Below are 17,058 nucleotides of genomic sequence, written 5' to 3'. Positions count from 1 at the left end.
TATACCACATTTATTATGGTCAATATATAATAAAAGTAAAATTAAAATAAATAACATAAATATGAAAAATAAATAAAATATTATATATAATAATAACTATATATTATATATAATAATAATTAAATATTAGGGCTTTCCAATTAACAGTCAAATCCGAATTGCAAGAAGCTGCAGTTATTTTTTAAAGTTTGTGATATAATTAGCAATTAATGAAATAGGCTAATGTTTTCGAAATGTAAGAAATCATGTTACAGATTAAAACCAAAATCACATTCAATCATATATTCAAGATTTTCTTGGAAAAAAATAAAACTGTAATGCAAAGATGAAGAATCTCCAAATTGTATCTCTTTCTTATCTTGTTTTAAATACTCAAGCAATTTTCAACTAACAGTAAATTCCCCTGTGTGGAAATTATTTGAATTTAGGATAATCATTTAAACAAAAATATTCAGTAAACATTACTAAAAAAAACAAAAAACAATTCCTGTTTTAAGTCAACAATTGGACAACACTGGATATGCCTGGCTGCATCGCTGTCGGCTGGCTGTGTGTGTGTTGCACGTTGACGACGCTCATTCGCTGTCTCCTGTCACATGACTGGGCCAGCTCTATACTCTGCCAGGTACAGGGGTGTCCCAGCACATAGTAAGTTAAGTAAGTCATCAAAAACATCTGAAAGTGATGCTTGCACCCCCCACACGCCGTTTTTTGGTTTATATCGATACTTTTTTCAGAAAAGTGATGCCAAATGAGTAGCGTGTGAGTATCGACATATCGATACCACAGGATCGATACGCACATCCCTAGCCATCACCCCTTGGACTGGCTGAAAAGCAGACCTGACCTTTTTTCGGCAGGGAAGCTGAAGCATGGAAGACTCCCGGGATGGTTGGTAAGTGTTGTTAAATTGGTATCGCCTCAACTGATAAGTGAAATTACACAGCCAAATTTGACTCCCATGCTGAGAATAAAGGTATTGATCTGCAGAACTGCTTGCATCGTCACTTTATTAAAGGTGGTTGATCTTAACAATTCAGAAAAAAACTGTAAAATAATGGTATTTTTCTTTGTAGAACTGCTAAGTGTTTGATCGTAATAATTTGGAAAAACTCTGTAGAATAAAGGTATTTTTCTGCAGAATTGTTTGCATCGTCACTTTATTAAAGGTGGTTGATTTTAATAATTTAGTAAAAATTACGATATTTTTCCGCAAAACGTTTCATGAAAATTTCTGTAAATATAATGTTTTTGATCATTATTTGGTTTACAATGTTTTACTTTAATTTTATGGTTTTCGTTTGGCAGCCGTAGCTGCCAGTAGATTACTGTTTTTTTTTTTACAGTGTTGGGTTAATGTGTATGGCTCTAATTTGTTCTACGTGTTCAGAGGATTCTTTGCCAAACCACTTTAACATCAAGTCCATCTCCTCACTTGTTGTTAACTCTAATCCATTTATTGCATTTTTATAGGAACGTTTCCAAGCTCTGAAATTTTGAGGCTGGTCGTTAAATTGCAGTAGTCCTGTTGCTACTATTTCCCGGCGAGCAAAGTATCTAATGAAGTCACTCACATTAGAGTTTTTAGGCTCTTGGCATGAAGGCCGGACATCATGGAAGTTGGATGCTGATACCTGATCTGACCAACTTGCACCGTAATTGTTATGGATGTGAGGAGAGGAGGAAATGACTGAGGGGTTTTGGAAGTTTTTAAGATCATTAGGGGGGCCAAAGGGAATTTGTTGAGAGTCACTTTGTTTTGTTGGCTGAAGTAATTGATTGCTAGTGAGCTTTGACTTGCTCTGAGGAGCATTTTCACATTGTGATGGCTGTGTAACAACATCTTTTCCCTCTTTTACAAAATCAGCTTGGCTGAGGACATATTGCTTTGTACGTTCAGATGTGACAAAAGAACAAGGATTGCTGCGTGCTTCTACCTGTGTGCCTACAGCTGTTTCTAATGCCTCTGCTTCAGCAATAGCAGATGCAACATCTTTTTCATGTTGAAGAAATTCAATAGATGCTTCTATTTGAGCTTTTTCTACTTTTGAGGCCATTTCTTTTGCTGCAAAACCGAGGCGGGCTTTGGCCGCCTCAGCTTTCGCTCTTGCCCTAGCTGCTGCAGAACCTGTGGAGGAGTTCGTCGAAGCCTCGGACCGGGTCTTTACGGATGACGCCTTGCTGGACATGGGGTGGACTAGATGATGACTGCTGAATCACTGCTGTATGCCGTTTGCGTTGTAGCGTTGTGGCGTAGTAGTGGTCAGCTTCACTCTAGCGTGCGACGACTGCGTTACCTCTGTCTGCTTGGATGTCGCCGTTTCACTGTGCCGTTAGGGGTGCATGTCTGATGCAAGGGCTGTTTAACACCTTTCTTACGTCACGACTCTGGAGACCGATGAGCGTTGTCAGCCAGGTTTATTGACATTCAAAAGGGGGGAAACGGTGATGCAACCTTAAACAAAAGATATATGCAGTATTTCTTCGAAAATAACCACCATAAAGTATGTGCTGGCACTGTAGATTTCTCTGCTTGGCTTATGCAACTTCATGTCAATAAAGTTTGATTCAAAATACACACTTCTCAAAGATGTAGTAACTGCCCTGACCACATGATGGCGACAAATACACATGTAATAATGTTAATTAGATGACAAGCAATAAGCACAACACATTTCAACAACAATAGTTTACAACTTTTAGTTGTAACAGAACAACATTATTCTTATTTGGGACAACAAAACTACCATTTCGTACAAATTTCCGGTTTTCCCGAAATTCCAGGAATTTTAACATACACGTTTAAATTTAAATTGGTACTATGTCAACATTTTTCAGCCGATTTCAAAAATTCCAACACAAACCTATTCATATCATCTAGGACAATTGTTGTATTACCTATATTTTCAAAAATTTTCATTTTTCCAGTAATGGACATATTCATAGTTCTACAGTGCCGAAAATTCTCAAAATGTTTCGCCATTTTTTTACCCGATTCCGACCTTTCAACCATCCACCCACACTGGTCTTCACATATGTCGAACACAAAACATGTTTTCCCTTTCCCAAAAATCCCGGTTTTCCAGGAATTTCCAGTCATTTCTCCCCTTTGACAATGAATGGGCAATATACAAACCTTTCCATATGCCACATTTCTCGACCGGTTCAAACTGTTCCACCATCCACACACTCCACTCACCTTGGACAATCAAACTACCATTTTCCAAGTTCAAAAAAATTCCAGGAATTATCGGTTTTCCAAAGCCCTTTTTTCACCTCTTCCTGGAAAGTTTTCACAGTCCACATTTTTCAACTGTTTTTGACCATTTCACCAACCCACTCATATCTGTCATGTCTGTGTTAATCATGTTTTTGTTTGGCCATGTTTTGCTTGGTTTTTGGACTCTTTTTTTAGTTCCTGGTTTCACTTCCTTGTTTTGTTTGGTTTCCATGGTCACCCATTAGTTTTCACCTGTCATGTCACGCACCTGTTTCACGTTTTGAGTCACGCACCTGTTGTTAATCATGTCTATGTTATTTAAGTCTTTCTTTCTGATCACTCGTTCTGCCTGCATTGTCTTTATGTCACACCGGTTCATGTCTCTTTCTGACCAAGTAAGTTTCATAGTCCATGCCACAGCTTCTGCTAACTAGCAGCTTCATTTGTGTTTTAGGCACGCTTGCCTTTTTTGTTGTATTTTTGTGGTTATGGTAGTGAGTTATTTATGTTAAATAAATCCAAGCCTACCTTCACGCTGTCGTTCGTAGCCGTTTTTGCGTTGGAAGAACAACCCCGCAGCAAGCTGTGACCCCCACCTGACAATATCATCTAGGACAATTGTTGTATTACCTATATTTAGAAAAATTCCCATGTTTCCCGATATTCCCAATTTTCTAGGAAATTCCCATTCAAATGAATGGACATATTCATAGTTCTACAGTCGCCAAAATGCTCAAAATGTTTCGCCATTTTTTTTACCCGATTCCGACCTTTCTACCTGTCATGTCTGTGTGATCATGTTTGGTTTTAGTTATGTTCGGTTTTGTTTTTGGACTCTTTGTGCACTCTTGTTTGTTTTGTCACCATAGCAACCCATTAGTTTTCACCTTTCATGTCACGCACCTGTCTCACGCTTTGCACTCGCACACCTGTCACTGATCATGTCACTGCTATTTAAGCCTGTTTCAGCTGATCGTCCTGGTGACATTATCCTATCATACCATGCTACTTCTGATATCCTTTCTACCTCTGCTACCTTTCATTCAAAGCCATAGTTCCATGCCATAGTTTTCATGCTGTTCCATGCCAAGTAAGTTTTTGTTTATTGTTCATAGTTTCTGCTTTTGTGCAAGTTTTGTTTCATTAGTCAAGTTTGTTCTCCGCCATTGTGCGCGCCTTTTGTTTGCTTCCTTTTTTGTAGTCTGTTAGTGTTTAAAATAAAATATGTACTTACATTCATGCCTTGCCCGCGCCAACTTTCCTTTGCATTCCGGGAAAACACAACACCCCAAGGACCACGATTTGACACTACTATCCACCCACATTGCTCTTCACATATGTTGAACGCAAAACATGTTTTCCCTTTCCCAAAAATCCCGGTTTTCCAGGAATTTCCGGTAATTTTCTCCCCTTTGACAATGAATGGGCAATATACAATCGACTTCCTATACATTCAAGCCAGCATGTTTCCCGGTTCCAAAAATCCCCTGATTCCCTGATTACCCGGAATTACCAGGAATTTCCCCCCCATTGACAATGAATGGGGATTTCTCGACTGATTCGAACTGTTCCACCATCCACACACTCCACTCACCTTGGACAATCAAACTACCATTTTCCAAGTTCAAAAAAATCCCAGGAATTATCAGTTTTCCAAAGCCCTTATTTCACCTCTTCCTGGAAAGTTTTCACAGTCCACATTTTTCAACTGTTTTTGACCATTTCACCTTCATAACATTCTTTTTAATTGGGTTAACAAAACGACCAATTTTGTTTTTGTACAAATTCCCGGTTTTCCCGAAATTCCAGGAATTTTGACATACCCATTTAAATTCAAACTCGTACTACGTCAACATTTTTCAACCGATTCCAAAAATTCCAACAACAACCTACGTATTTCTATCATCTCGGACAATTTTTTTAAAATTCCCATTTTTCCAGGAAATTCCAATTCAAAGAAATTGACATATTCATAGTTCTACAATGCCCAATATTCTCAAAATATTTCGCCATTTTTTTTACTTGATTCTGATCTTTCAACCATCCACCCACACTGTTCTTCACAGACGTCAAACGCAAAACATGTTTTCCCTTTCCCCAGAATCTCGGTTTTCCAGGATTTTCCGGTAATTTGCTCCCCTTTGACAATGAATGGGCAATATACAATCGACTGCATATACATTCAAGCCAGCATGTTTCCCGGTTCCAAAAATTCCCTGATTACCCGGAATTACCAGGAATTTCCCCCCCATTGACAATGAATGGGCAATATACAAACCTTTCCATATGCCACATTTCTCGACTGATTCGAACTGTTCCACCATCCACACACTCCACTCACCCTGGACATTCGAGCATTTGAGTTTACATTCAAGCCAGCATGTTTCCCGGTTCCGAAAATTCCCTGAACGGGCAATATACAAATCTGTCCATATCACACATTTTTCGACCGATTTGAACCGTTCCAACATCCACACACTCCACTCACTCCGGACATTCGAGCATTTCAGTTCTTCTAAAGCGTATCAGCAGTTTGCACACGTAGCGAATTCACACGCAGTTCCTACCCGAATAGCAAATTGTAGTTTTGTATGTCATCGTTTATCCGACATTGTCATTCGAATAAAGATTACAAAAGTGAAAATCATGGTAACTGGGATGACGATCGTAACTGCCGTAAAACTATTTGACGGAAGTGTGTAGTGACAACGCTGTCGTGAACGATGACGCCAGCCTTTCAAAATGGCTTCGGGCAATGCATTGTGGGATACTATAGGAGCTTTTTCCTTTACGACGTCGAGAAAAACGAGCTTTGGAGCGCCTCGTCTTTCAACAGGAGGATATTTTGTGCTTCTAGTGACACGTGTTACTGTCAGAACATCTCTAAAAGGACACGTTGGCATAATCGGGCGCATTTAAGAGCGCTCTTTGTGCACAGAGAGGAAGACGAGTGTTCCCGTGTTGGTTGAACAAAAAGAGAAGCGTACACAATAGCGCTGTGTGTGTGTGTGTGTGTGTGTGTGTGTGTGTGTGTGTGTGTGTGTGTGTGTGTGTGTGTGTGTGTGTGTGTGTGTGTGTGTGTGTGTGTGTGTGTGTGTGTGTGTGTGTGTGTGTGTGTGTGTGTGGCATCTGAAACATGTTGTTCCTCCCTACCTTCTACTTCCTGCACAGCAAATGCGCGCATGTGCCGGACTGGCGTGTGGCGCGTAAAAAAGAGGAAGGAAGTGGAATTTTATCCTCACATTTCAACATCAAATAGCTCCTCGCACAACGACAACTCAACTCTCTTTGTTTCCTTTGCCGCCGAGCGTCTGGGCAGCAAACATGACGGAGCGCAGGTTCTCCTCGCACAGGCGGCTCCACGGCGCCCCCTGCAAGCCCCTGCTGAAGAGAAGGTGCCTGAGTGACGTGAGTACGTTTGGCTTGGCTACAAGTGGGAGCGCAGTGTTGCCGTAGCGATAGACTTGATGGGCTCGGGTTTCTGCTCCAAATGAGCTTCTTGTGTGACGCCCCCCCTCCTCGTCCCTCCGGTGACAGGCCGAGGACAAACCGTTCATGCGATTGACGCTTCGTGGCGACCCCTGACAGGGAAAAGCAACAACAAAAAGTACTTTGATATTTTTATCCCAAATGTCCTGAGGGTGACTTACATTCACTGCAAAGAAGACAGGGTAGGGTGTCAGTTAGAAGTGAAACTAACTTATTATGCATTAGTAATGTAACTACTAAGGCTGGGAGTCTTTGGGCACCACACGATTCGATTCTTGGGGGTAACGATTCGATTCAAAATGATTCTCGGTTCAAAATCGATACTTTTTTAATAACATTGGGTGCCAGTTCTATGATTACCTACATTCTTCCATAAACTGGATAAACAGCTCTGATAAATTTCTATATTACTTAAAAGAAAACTGGTTTTGTTGAATAAAATTCTACCCAAACATTTAATAAAGTCAAATACCGATAAGGCAACAAGAGAAGTATCCAACACTTCTCTTTTGTAAAGTAAATGTGTAAAGCAGATATAGATCATCTACATCAACAATATGACTTGTCTGAGTGGCTGGACACAACTGATTATTTTTTGTATTTTAATTGTTTTAAATTTAATAAATTATTCATATATATATATATATATATATACATATATATATATATATGAATTTCAGAATTTCTCCCAGGGATCAATAAAGTACTTTCTATTCTATTCTATTATATTCTATATATATATATATATATATATATATATATATATATATATATATATATATATATATATATATATATATATATATATATATATATATATATATATATATATATATATATATATGTATATATATACATATATATATATATATATTCTGAATAAATCTCGATTTTTACTTTTAACGATTCTAAATCGATTAAAAAATCTAACATTTATTTACAAAAATATATATATATTTTATAGAAATATTTTTTTTGTATCTATTTTTTTTGATCGATTAAGATTTATAGAAATATTATTTTTTTTGTATCTATTTATTTTTGAACGATTAAGAATCGTTACAAGTAAGACTCGAGATTCATTTGGACACCCCTATTAATAACATGTCAACTATAATAGTTAGACAGAAAATGTTTATCACAAATGTATAAACTATATAAGTTCAAAGAAAACTGTTTGAAAAAATATATATATATATATATATATATATATATATATATATATATATATATATATATATATATATATATATATATATATATATATATATATATATATATATATATCCAAACATTTAATAAAGTCAAATACAAATAAGGCTGCAAGAGAAGTATTACACAAAAAGAGTACAAAGGAATTATGTAATGAGGAAAAACTGAAAAGTTGATACAAATAACGAGTAACAAGAAAAATATTTGTCTTTTAAAAAATGTTTTTCTTCTCAAAACTGCATGCGTCATGGCCAGTTATGAATATTCAACAATAGGATTGTGAATCTTTGGGCACCACACTATTCAAATGGATTCGATTCCTGATGGTAACGATTCAGAATCGATTCAAAATCAATACTTTTTAATAACATTTGGTGCCAGTTCTATGATGAACTACATTCCTCCATAAAATAGATAAACAGCTCTGATCAATTCCTCTATTACTTAAAAGAAAACTGGTTTTGTTGAATACAATTCTTGCCAAATATTTAATAAAGTCAAATGCAAATAAGACCAAAAGAGAAGTATGCAACACTTCTCTTTTGTAAAGTAAATCTGTACCGCAGATATAGATCTTCTACATCAGGGGTGTCAAACTCATTCTCATTGAGGGCCACATCGCAGTAATGGCTGCTTTCAGAGGGACGCTTTTTTAAAATTAATTTACATTATGCATGCAGGTAAGAACCTGTGATTAATCATGATTAATCGAAATGAATATGCCTTTGATTATTAGATTTTTTTAATGTATAACTTTCTTTAAAATCATAAATAAAGGTGAGAAGCAGATATTTAACTATTTGTTTTTATCTCACAAAAACAGTTTTGCAATACAATATATAATAATATAATTGGCATGATCAGATCATATTTAGGTTTAAAATATGCATTTTTTTTCTGTCAAAATTGAAAGAACGAATGCATTTAGTAAAAAAAATAAAAACAAGTATTTTATTGAAACCCATTTTTTCCAGAACTGTGTCCTACTTCCACAATATGATTTGTCTGAGTGGCTCGACAGGACAGATACAAAAAAAAATTAAGAAAAAAAATGTTTGGTCAATTAAGAAAAAATCAATTAAGAATCGTTACAATGATTAATTGGTGATTAATTCAAAAATCAATATTTTTGTGCGATAGTTCAGTATAAATGATGTACAGTGCATCTGGAAAGTATTCACTTTGTGTTACAGCCTTATTCCAAAATGGAAATATATCATTTTTGTCCTCAAAATTCTACACACAATACCCCATTATGACATAAAACATTTTTTTTGAGCTTTTTGAATTTTTTATTTTTTATTTTTCAAGACATGTACATTAGTATTGACAGCCTTTGCTCAATACTTAGTTGATGCACCTCTGGCAGAAATTCCATTCTCAAGTCAAACTTGGCACACCTATTTGCCCATTCCTCTCAAGCTCCATCAGGTTGGATGGCATTTTTTAGATCTCTCCGGAGATGTTGAATGTGATTCAAGTCCGGGCTCTGAGTTGTCCTGAACACATTCCTTTGATATCTTGGCTCTGTGCTTAGGGGTCGTTGTCCTGCTGAAAGATGAACTGTCGCCCTTAGTCTGAGTTCAAGAGCGCTCTGGAGCAGGTTTTCATCCAGGATGTCTGTACATTCGTCTGTCCCTCTATCCTGACTAGTCTCCCAGTTCCTGCCGCTGAAAAGCACCCCCACATCATGATGCTGCCACCACCATGCTTCACTGTAAGGGATGGTATTGTCCTGGTGTTTCTTCCAAACATGATGCCTGGCATTCATGCCAAGACTTCAATCTTTGTCTCATCAGACCAGAGAATTTAGTTTCTCATGGTCTGAGAGTCTTTCAGGTGCATTTTGGCAAACATTTTCCGCAGGAATGGCTTCCGTCTGGTCACTCTACCATACAGGCCTGATTGGTGGATTGTCCTTCTGTAGATCTGACAGAGTGACCATGGTCTTGGTCACCTCCCTGACTAGGGTCCTTCACCCCTGATGTCTCAGTTTAGATGAAGAGTCCTGTTGGTTCCAAACTTCTTCCATTTAAGGATTATTGCGACCACTGTGCTCATTGGGACCTTCAAGGCAGCAGATAGTTTTCTGTACCCTTCCCCAAATTTGTGGTCTCCGGACAATTCCTTGGACTTCATGCTTTGTTTGTGCTCTGCCATGCACTAGACAGGTGTGTGCCTTTCCAAATCCTGTCCAACCAACTGAATTTACCACAGGTGGACTCCAATGAAGCTGTAGGAACATCTCAAGGAGGATCAGTTGAGACAGGATTCACGGCAAAAACTCTGAATACTTACGTGATTTCCTACTTTTTGATTTTTATCAAACATTTCTGAAATAATTTCATCATGGGGTATTGTGTGTAGAATTTTAAGGACAAAAATGAAGGTATTCCATTTCAGAATAAGGCTGTAACATAACAACATGTTGAAAAAGTGACCGAAAATAGAGCAAAGCCACTTCTAAGTCAGTATTTCCCGCTTCCATGGTGGCAAATAAATGTATGTTATCTATAAGTAGTATTATCACTGGAGGAAGAGGACTCGCTAAACATGCAACACACCGTAGGAGGATATGCTAACTGCTAAGCTGGATCTTTTATTTGTAAACAGGTGGGTGGTTCGATGCAAATATCGATAGCAGCAATACCAAGTGTTGGTCATTTACTATCTGTTTGTGGTCGATACTTCTGTGGTTAGATCGATATATTTTTGTAATATTTAAAGTGTAATACTAACCGCCGGGAGTTTATCATTAATACCGTTGATCGCTACATCACCAATTTGTACAAATGTGTACACGGCTGTACCTTTCTTAGCAGTCTGAATTCATGTTTTGTTACACCTGCATCGTTTAGTATCCAACAAGTCAATCTAACTTTAATAATGGTGCGGCGTGCATGAGAAAGTGGGAAGGAAACCGTCAAATTGTACCTCAGGGTCGTTTATTACAGAGTATATTTATTGCACGACCCGGCAGCAGCAAAAATAAAATAAATTAGCCGCACCGTTTTATAAGCCGCAGGGTTCAAAGCGTAGTAGCGGCTTATAGTCCGGAATTTATGGTGAGTAGAGGTTTTACAGTATTAAATAATTATACTGCAAAAAAGAGCTGACAAAATAACAATGAGGCTTTAGGAAAATCCTAAAAACTAAAAAAAATTATCTGATAAAAGACTCTGAATCAAGATTAGTAATTCTATAAATTAGCTGGACATTTAAAATATAAATAAGTATTTGGTAAGACTTTAGTATGGGCAACAAATTCTAAGTAACAAAGACTTACATATTCTAAGTAGCAAAGACTTAATTTAGAGTTATTTGGACACTAGGGGAACATATAAGGGTTGGGTTTAGGGTTACTAATAAGAAATAATTCTTAGGTAATTGAGGGAAGACTTTTAGTTAATAGCTTACTTGTTGTATAATAAGGCCATGCAGAATAAGACATTAATAAGTACTTAATAGTGACTAATTAAGAGTCAATATGTTATTAATTTGCTTGTTAAAAAGCAACTAATTAATGGTGGATATGTTCCCCATACTAAAGTGTTACCAAGTATTTTATTCTGAAAACAAGCATTATTCAACTTGCAATTCTTAAATGAAGCATCTTTGCGATGTTGCAGAATCTTTAAACAAGATTTTCTATTTAGGGAAAATCCAAATATCTTATTTGAATTGGGTTTTTTTTTACAACAGACGAAATATAATTCTTCATGCTAAAATTAAGATTATGCTGTAAAGTCAGTGACTGAAAATAAGTAAATAGCTCTTAAAACTAGGGACATTTCTAGCAATAAAATGTTAAATCTTAGCAAGTGGGAAATCAAAATGCAGTTTACAATATATACGGCACTCCCTCTTTCCCCGTTGGTTAAAAAGACGGAAGTCGGTGCGAACGCCTATGTGCCGCCAGAAAACTAAAGGAAGAAGAAGAAGAACGTCTACGTGCAATTACTGCTAACATGGCAGAAGCTAAAAAATTAACCAAAGAAACGAAAAGTTTAGCCTGAGAAGACAAAAAAAGAAAAAGGGAGGCTACCCGGATAAAAGGACAGTCAGGGATTAACATTGTCCTGGCTTTCACTCGCTGGCGTGAGCTCAAAGACGATGTATTTCAGAGCGATGCTGCCTTGACTCTGTTCCTGCTAAACTAGGAAGTGACTTTCCATGCTCAAATCAAATTGAAAATGCTAACGTTAGCAATAAATAGCTAACGGTCTTTCTTTGCTTGGGACCTGCATCCGCCCCGATACATTCTTGGTCGTAGCGTCATGTTTGTAGAACAATCCAAGATCATTTCTTCAAGGCCTACTGAAAGCCACTACTACCGACCACACAGTCTGATAGTTTATGTATCAATGATGAAATCTTAACATTGCAACACATGCCAATACGGCCGGGTTAACTTATAAAGTGCAATTTTAAATTTCCCGCGGAACTTCCGGTTGAAAACGTCTATGTATGATGACGTTTGCGCGATGACGTCGATGGTTGAAACGGAAGTATTCGGACACATTGTATCCAATACAAACAGCTCTGTTTTCATCGCAAAATTCCACAGTATTCTGGACATCTGTGTTGGTGAATCTTTTGCAATTTGTTTAATGAACAATGAAGACTGCAAAGAAGAAATCTGTAGGTGGGATCGGTGTATTAGCGGCTGACTGCAACAACACAACCAGGAGGACTTTGACTTGGATAGCAGACGCGCTATCCAACGCTAGCCGCCGACCGCATCGATGATCGGGTGAAGTCCTTCGTCGCTCCGTCGATCGCTGGAACGCAGGTGAGCACGGGTGTTGATGAGCAGATGAGGGCTGGCGTAAGTGAAGCGCTAATGTTTTTATCATAGCTCTGACGAGGTCCCGTAGCTAAGTTAGCTTCAATGGCGTCGTTAGCAACAGCATTGCTAGGCTTCGACAGGTGGCACAGCATTAACCGTGTGGTTACAGGTCCAGTGTTTGGTTCGGTGTCTCCTGATAGTAGTATTGTTGATCTTCTGTCTATCCTTCCAGTCAGGGGTTTATTTCTTTTGTTTCTATCTGCATTTAAGCACGATGCTATCACGTTAGCTCCGTAGCTAAAGTGCTTCACCGATGTATTGTCGTGGAGATAAAAGTCACTGTGAATGTCCATTTCGCGTTCTCGACTCTCATTTTCAAGAGGATATAGTATCCGAGGTGGTTTAAAATACAAATCCGTGATCCACAATAAAAAAAAGGAGAAAGTGTGGAATCCAATGAGCCCTTTTACCTGAGTTACGGTCAGAGCGAAAAAAGATACGTCCTGCACTGCACTCTAGTCCTTCACTCTCACGTTCCTCATCCACAAATCTTTCATCCTGGCTCAAATTAATGGGGTAATCGTCGCTTTCTCGGTCCGAATCTCTCTCGCTGCTGGTGTAAACAATGGGGAAATATGAGAAGCCTTTCAACTTTTGACGTCACGCTACTTCCGGTACAGGCAAGGCTTTTTTTTATCAGCGACCAAAAGTTGCGAACTTTATCGTCGATGTTCTCTACTAAATCCTTTCAGCAAAAATATGGCAATATCGCGAAATGACCAAGTATGACACATAGAATGGATCTGCTATCCCCGTTTGAATTAAAAAAATTCATTTCAGTAGGCCTTTCATAGTGTCTGATATTTAACATCAGCATAGCCATTAGAGACAGAATATTTGCGACAATATTACATCATGTCAGTTTGAGGCTATATGCGCTAGGCATCATGGGAAATGTGGTCGTCTTCTGGCAAAACACTACCGCTTTGGTCCACTGGCGCCGCCAAAATCAACCAAAACTGAAAGTACCGTATTTTTTGGACTATGGGTCGCACCGGATTAAAAGGCGCACTGCCGATGAGCGCGTCTAGTCAGGGCATATTTAATACAAAAGGCGCACCAGATTATAAGGCGCATTAAAGGGGTCATATTATGATTTTTTTCTAAATGTAAAAGCCTTCCTTGTGGTCTACATAACATGTAATGGTGGTTCTTTGCTCAAAATGTTGCATAGATGATGTTCTACAGATCATCTTCAAGTCGCTTTCTGACAGTCGCTTCAGGATGTGCCGTTTTGTAGGCGGTCTTATTTACGTGGCTCACCTTCAACAGCGTCTTCTCCCCGTCATCTTTGTTGTAGCGGTGTAGCGTGCAAGGACGGGAGTGGGAGAAGTGTCAAAAGATGGAGCTAACTGTTTTAATGACATTCAGACTTTACTTCAATCAATAACGGAGCAGCATCTCCTCATCCGTGGCTCACTAGTGCAACAACAACGCTTGAAATGTGTCCCGTAAAAAATCTCTAATAACTAAAGTTCCTTGAGTGAATAATGTGAACTCACTACACCGGTATGTTTTAGTGCTTTAATGGCAAGTTTACTGACAGATATAAGTAAGAACTTTACAGTACTTTATATTAGAAATGGCAACAGTGGAAGATGAATGCCACATAAGAAGATAGAGAAAAAGAAGAAGCTTATGACTACCGGGTCGTCACGGACTACAAAGGCGGAAGCGCGCACATTTTCAGGACTTATGCAGATCCCAAATACACATCAGCAGGCACCAGAAGGTAAGAAAAGTTTGTTTTGCATAATATTGCGAAACAAAAAGCCAAGTAATATGTCTGCTAATAGGTGCCATTTTGCCACCTAGGGCTGCAACAACTAATCGATTAAATCGATTAAAAAAATATTTGGCGATTAATTTAGTCATCGGTTCGTTGGATCTATGCTATGCGCATGCGCAAAGGCAATTTTTATTTTTTTTTTATGTTTTTTATTTTTTTATTTTTTTTATTTTTATAAACTGCAACATGTACAAACAGCTGAGAAATAATAATCCAAATAAGTATGGTGCCAGTATGCTGGTTTTTTTTCAATAAAATACTGGAAAGGATAGAAATGTAGTTTGTCTCTTTTATCCGATTATTAATCGATTAATGGAAGTAATAATCGCCAGATTAATCGATTTTCAACTTAATCGTTAGTTGCAGCCCTACACACACCATAATAATACTCGTATGTGTCATGCGCTGACAATCCATCAAGCGGTGCGGCTTCATACCTTACCAAAGTTGTACTAAAAACATTTTGATAGATTTTTGAGCGCCGTGTATAATGTTTTATATTCTCAATGGAACATTTAAAGTGTTGATGTTGTTTACTGTAGTCTACACATATCTCTTATGTGTGAATGCCATCTACTGGTCACACTTATCATTACACTATGTACATCCATCCATCTTCTTCTGCTTATCCGAGGTTGGGTCGCGGGGGCAGCAGCCTAAGCAGGGAAGCCCAGACTTCCCTCTCCCCAGCCACTTCGTCCAGCTCTTCCCGGGGGATCCCGAGGCGTTCCCAGGCCAGCCGGGAGACATAGTCTTCCCAACGTGTCCTGGGTCTTCCCCGTGGCCTCCTACCGGTCGGACGTGCCCTAAACACCTCCCTAGGGAGGCGTTCGGGTGGCATCCTGACCAGATGCCCGAACCACCTCATCTGGCTCCTCTCCATGTGGAGGAGCAGCGGCTTTACTTTGAGCTCCCCCCGGATGACAGAGCTTCTCACCCTATCTCTAAGGGAGAGACCCGCCACCCGGCGGAGGAAACTCATTTGGGCCGCTTGTACCCGTGATCTTGTCCTTTCGCTCATAACCCAAAGCTCATGACCATAGGTGAGGATGGGAACGTAGATCGACCGGTAAATTGAGAGCTTTGCCTTCCGGCTCAGCTCCTTCTTCACCACAACGGATCGATACAGCGTCCGCATTACTGAAGACGCCGCACCGATCCGCCTGTCGATCTCACCATCCACTCTTCCCTCACTCGTGAACAAGACTCCGAGGTACTTGAACTCCTCCACTTAAGGCAAGATTTCCTCCCCAACCCGGAATGGCACTCCACCCTTTTCCGGGCGAGAACCATGGACTCTGACTTGGAGGTGCTGATTCTCATCCCAGTCGCTTCACACTCGGCTGCGAACTGATCCAGTGAAAGCTGAAGATCCTGGCCAGATGAAGCCATCAGGACCACATCATCTGCAAAAAGCAGAGACCTAATCCTGCAGCCACCAAACCAGATCCCCTCAACGCCTTGACTGTGCCTACAAATTCTGTCCATAAAAGTTTTGAACAGAATGGGTGACAAAGGGCAGCCTTGGCGGAGTCCAACCCTCACTGGAAACGTGTCCCACTTACTGCCGGCAATGCGGACCAAGCTCTGATTACACCATGTACCAAATAAAACTGCTTTGAGGTCAGTAAGCACAACCAGAATTGTTACGTACATTAGGCGCACCGGGTTATAAAGTGCACCGCCGAGTTTTGAGAAAATGAAAGGATTTTAAGTTAAAGTTAAAGTACCCATGATTTTCACACACACACTAGGTGTGGCGAAATTATTCTCTGCATTTGACCCATCACCCTTGATAAACCCCCTGGGAGGTGAGGGGAGCAGTGAGCAGCAGCGGGGGCCGCGCCTTGGAATCATTTTTGGTGATTCAACCCCCAATTCCAACCCTTGATGCTGAGTGCCAAGCAGGGAGGTAATGTGTCCCATTTTTATAGTCTTTGGTATGACTCGGCCGGGGTTTGAACTCATGTGCCTTCTAGTCGGAAAAATACGGTACTTAAGTGGGGCTTTAAGAATAATGCTAATGCATTCCTGCAGAGGTTATTATCTCCTTCTGATATATTTAGGGTTGCATTCCTGAAGAGGGTCTAAAAACACTAGTAGCAGTACTCTACTCTTGGCTTAGTCATGTGTGTGCGTATGTGTGTGTGTGTGTGTGTGTGTGTGAGTGAGTGTGTGTGTGTATGTGTGAGTGTGTGTGTGTGTGTTTGTTCTGGCAATGCTTACTTAATGGGGACATCGCTCTGTTTAGAGCATGGGTGTCAAACTCTGGCCCGCGGGCCAAAATTGGCCCGCGGGCCAAAATTGGCCCGCCGTGTAACTTCACTTGACCCTTGAGGTGATATCAAATTAACACTAAAACTGGCCCGCCGATTATATATTGCGGCGGTGCCGCGGTAACACCGCATTCACCGCTAATTCTAATACTTGCCAACCCTCCCGGGAGTCTTCCAAACTTCAGCGCCCCTCCCGAAAATCGCCACGTCTGCTTTTCATCCA

Source organism: Entelurus aequoreus, linkage group LG26 (assembly GCF_033978785.1).
Source record: "Entelurus aequoreus isolate RoL-2023_Sb linkage group LG26, RoL_Eaeq_v1.1, whole genome shotgun sequence".
Taxonomy (NCBI): domain Eukaryota; kingdom Metazoa; phylum Chordata; class Actinopteri; order Syngnathiformes; family Syngnathidae; genus Entelurus; species Entelurus aequoreus.
This window is presented reverse-complemented; position numbering follows the sequence as displayed.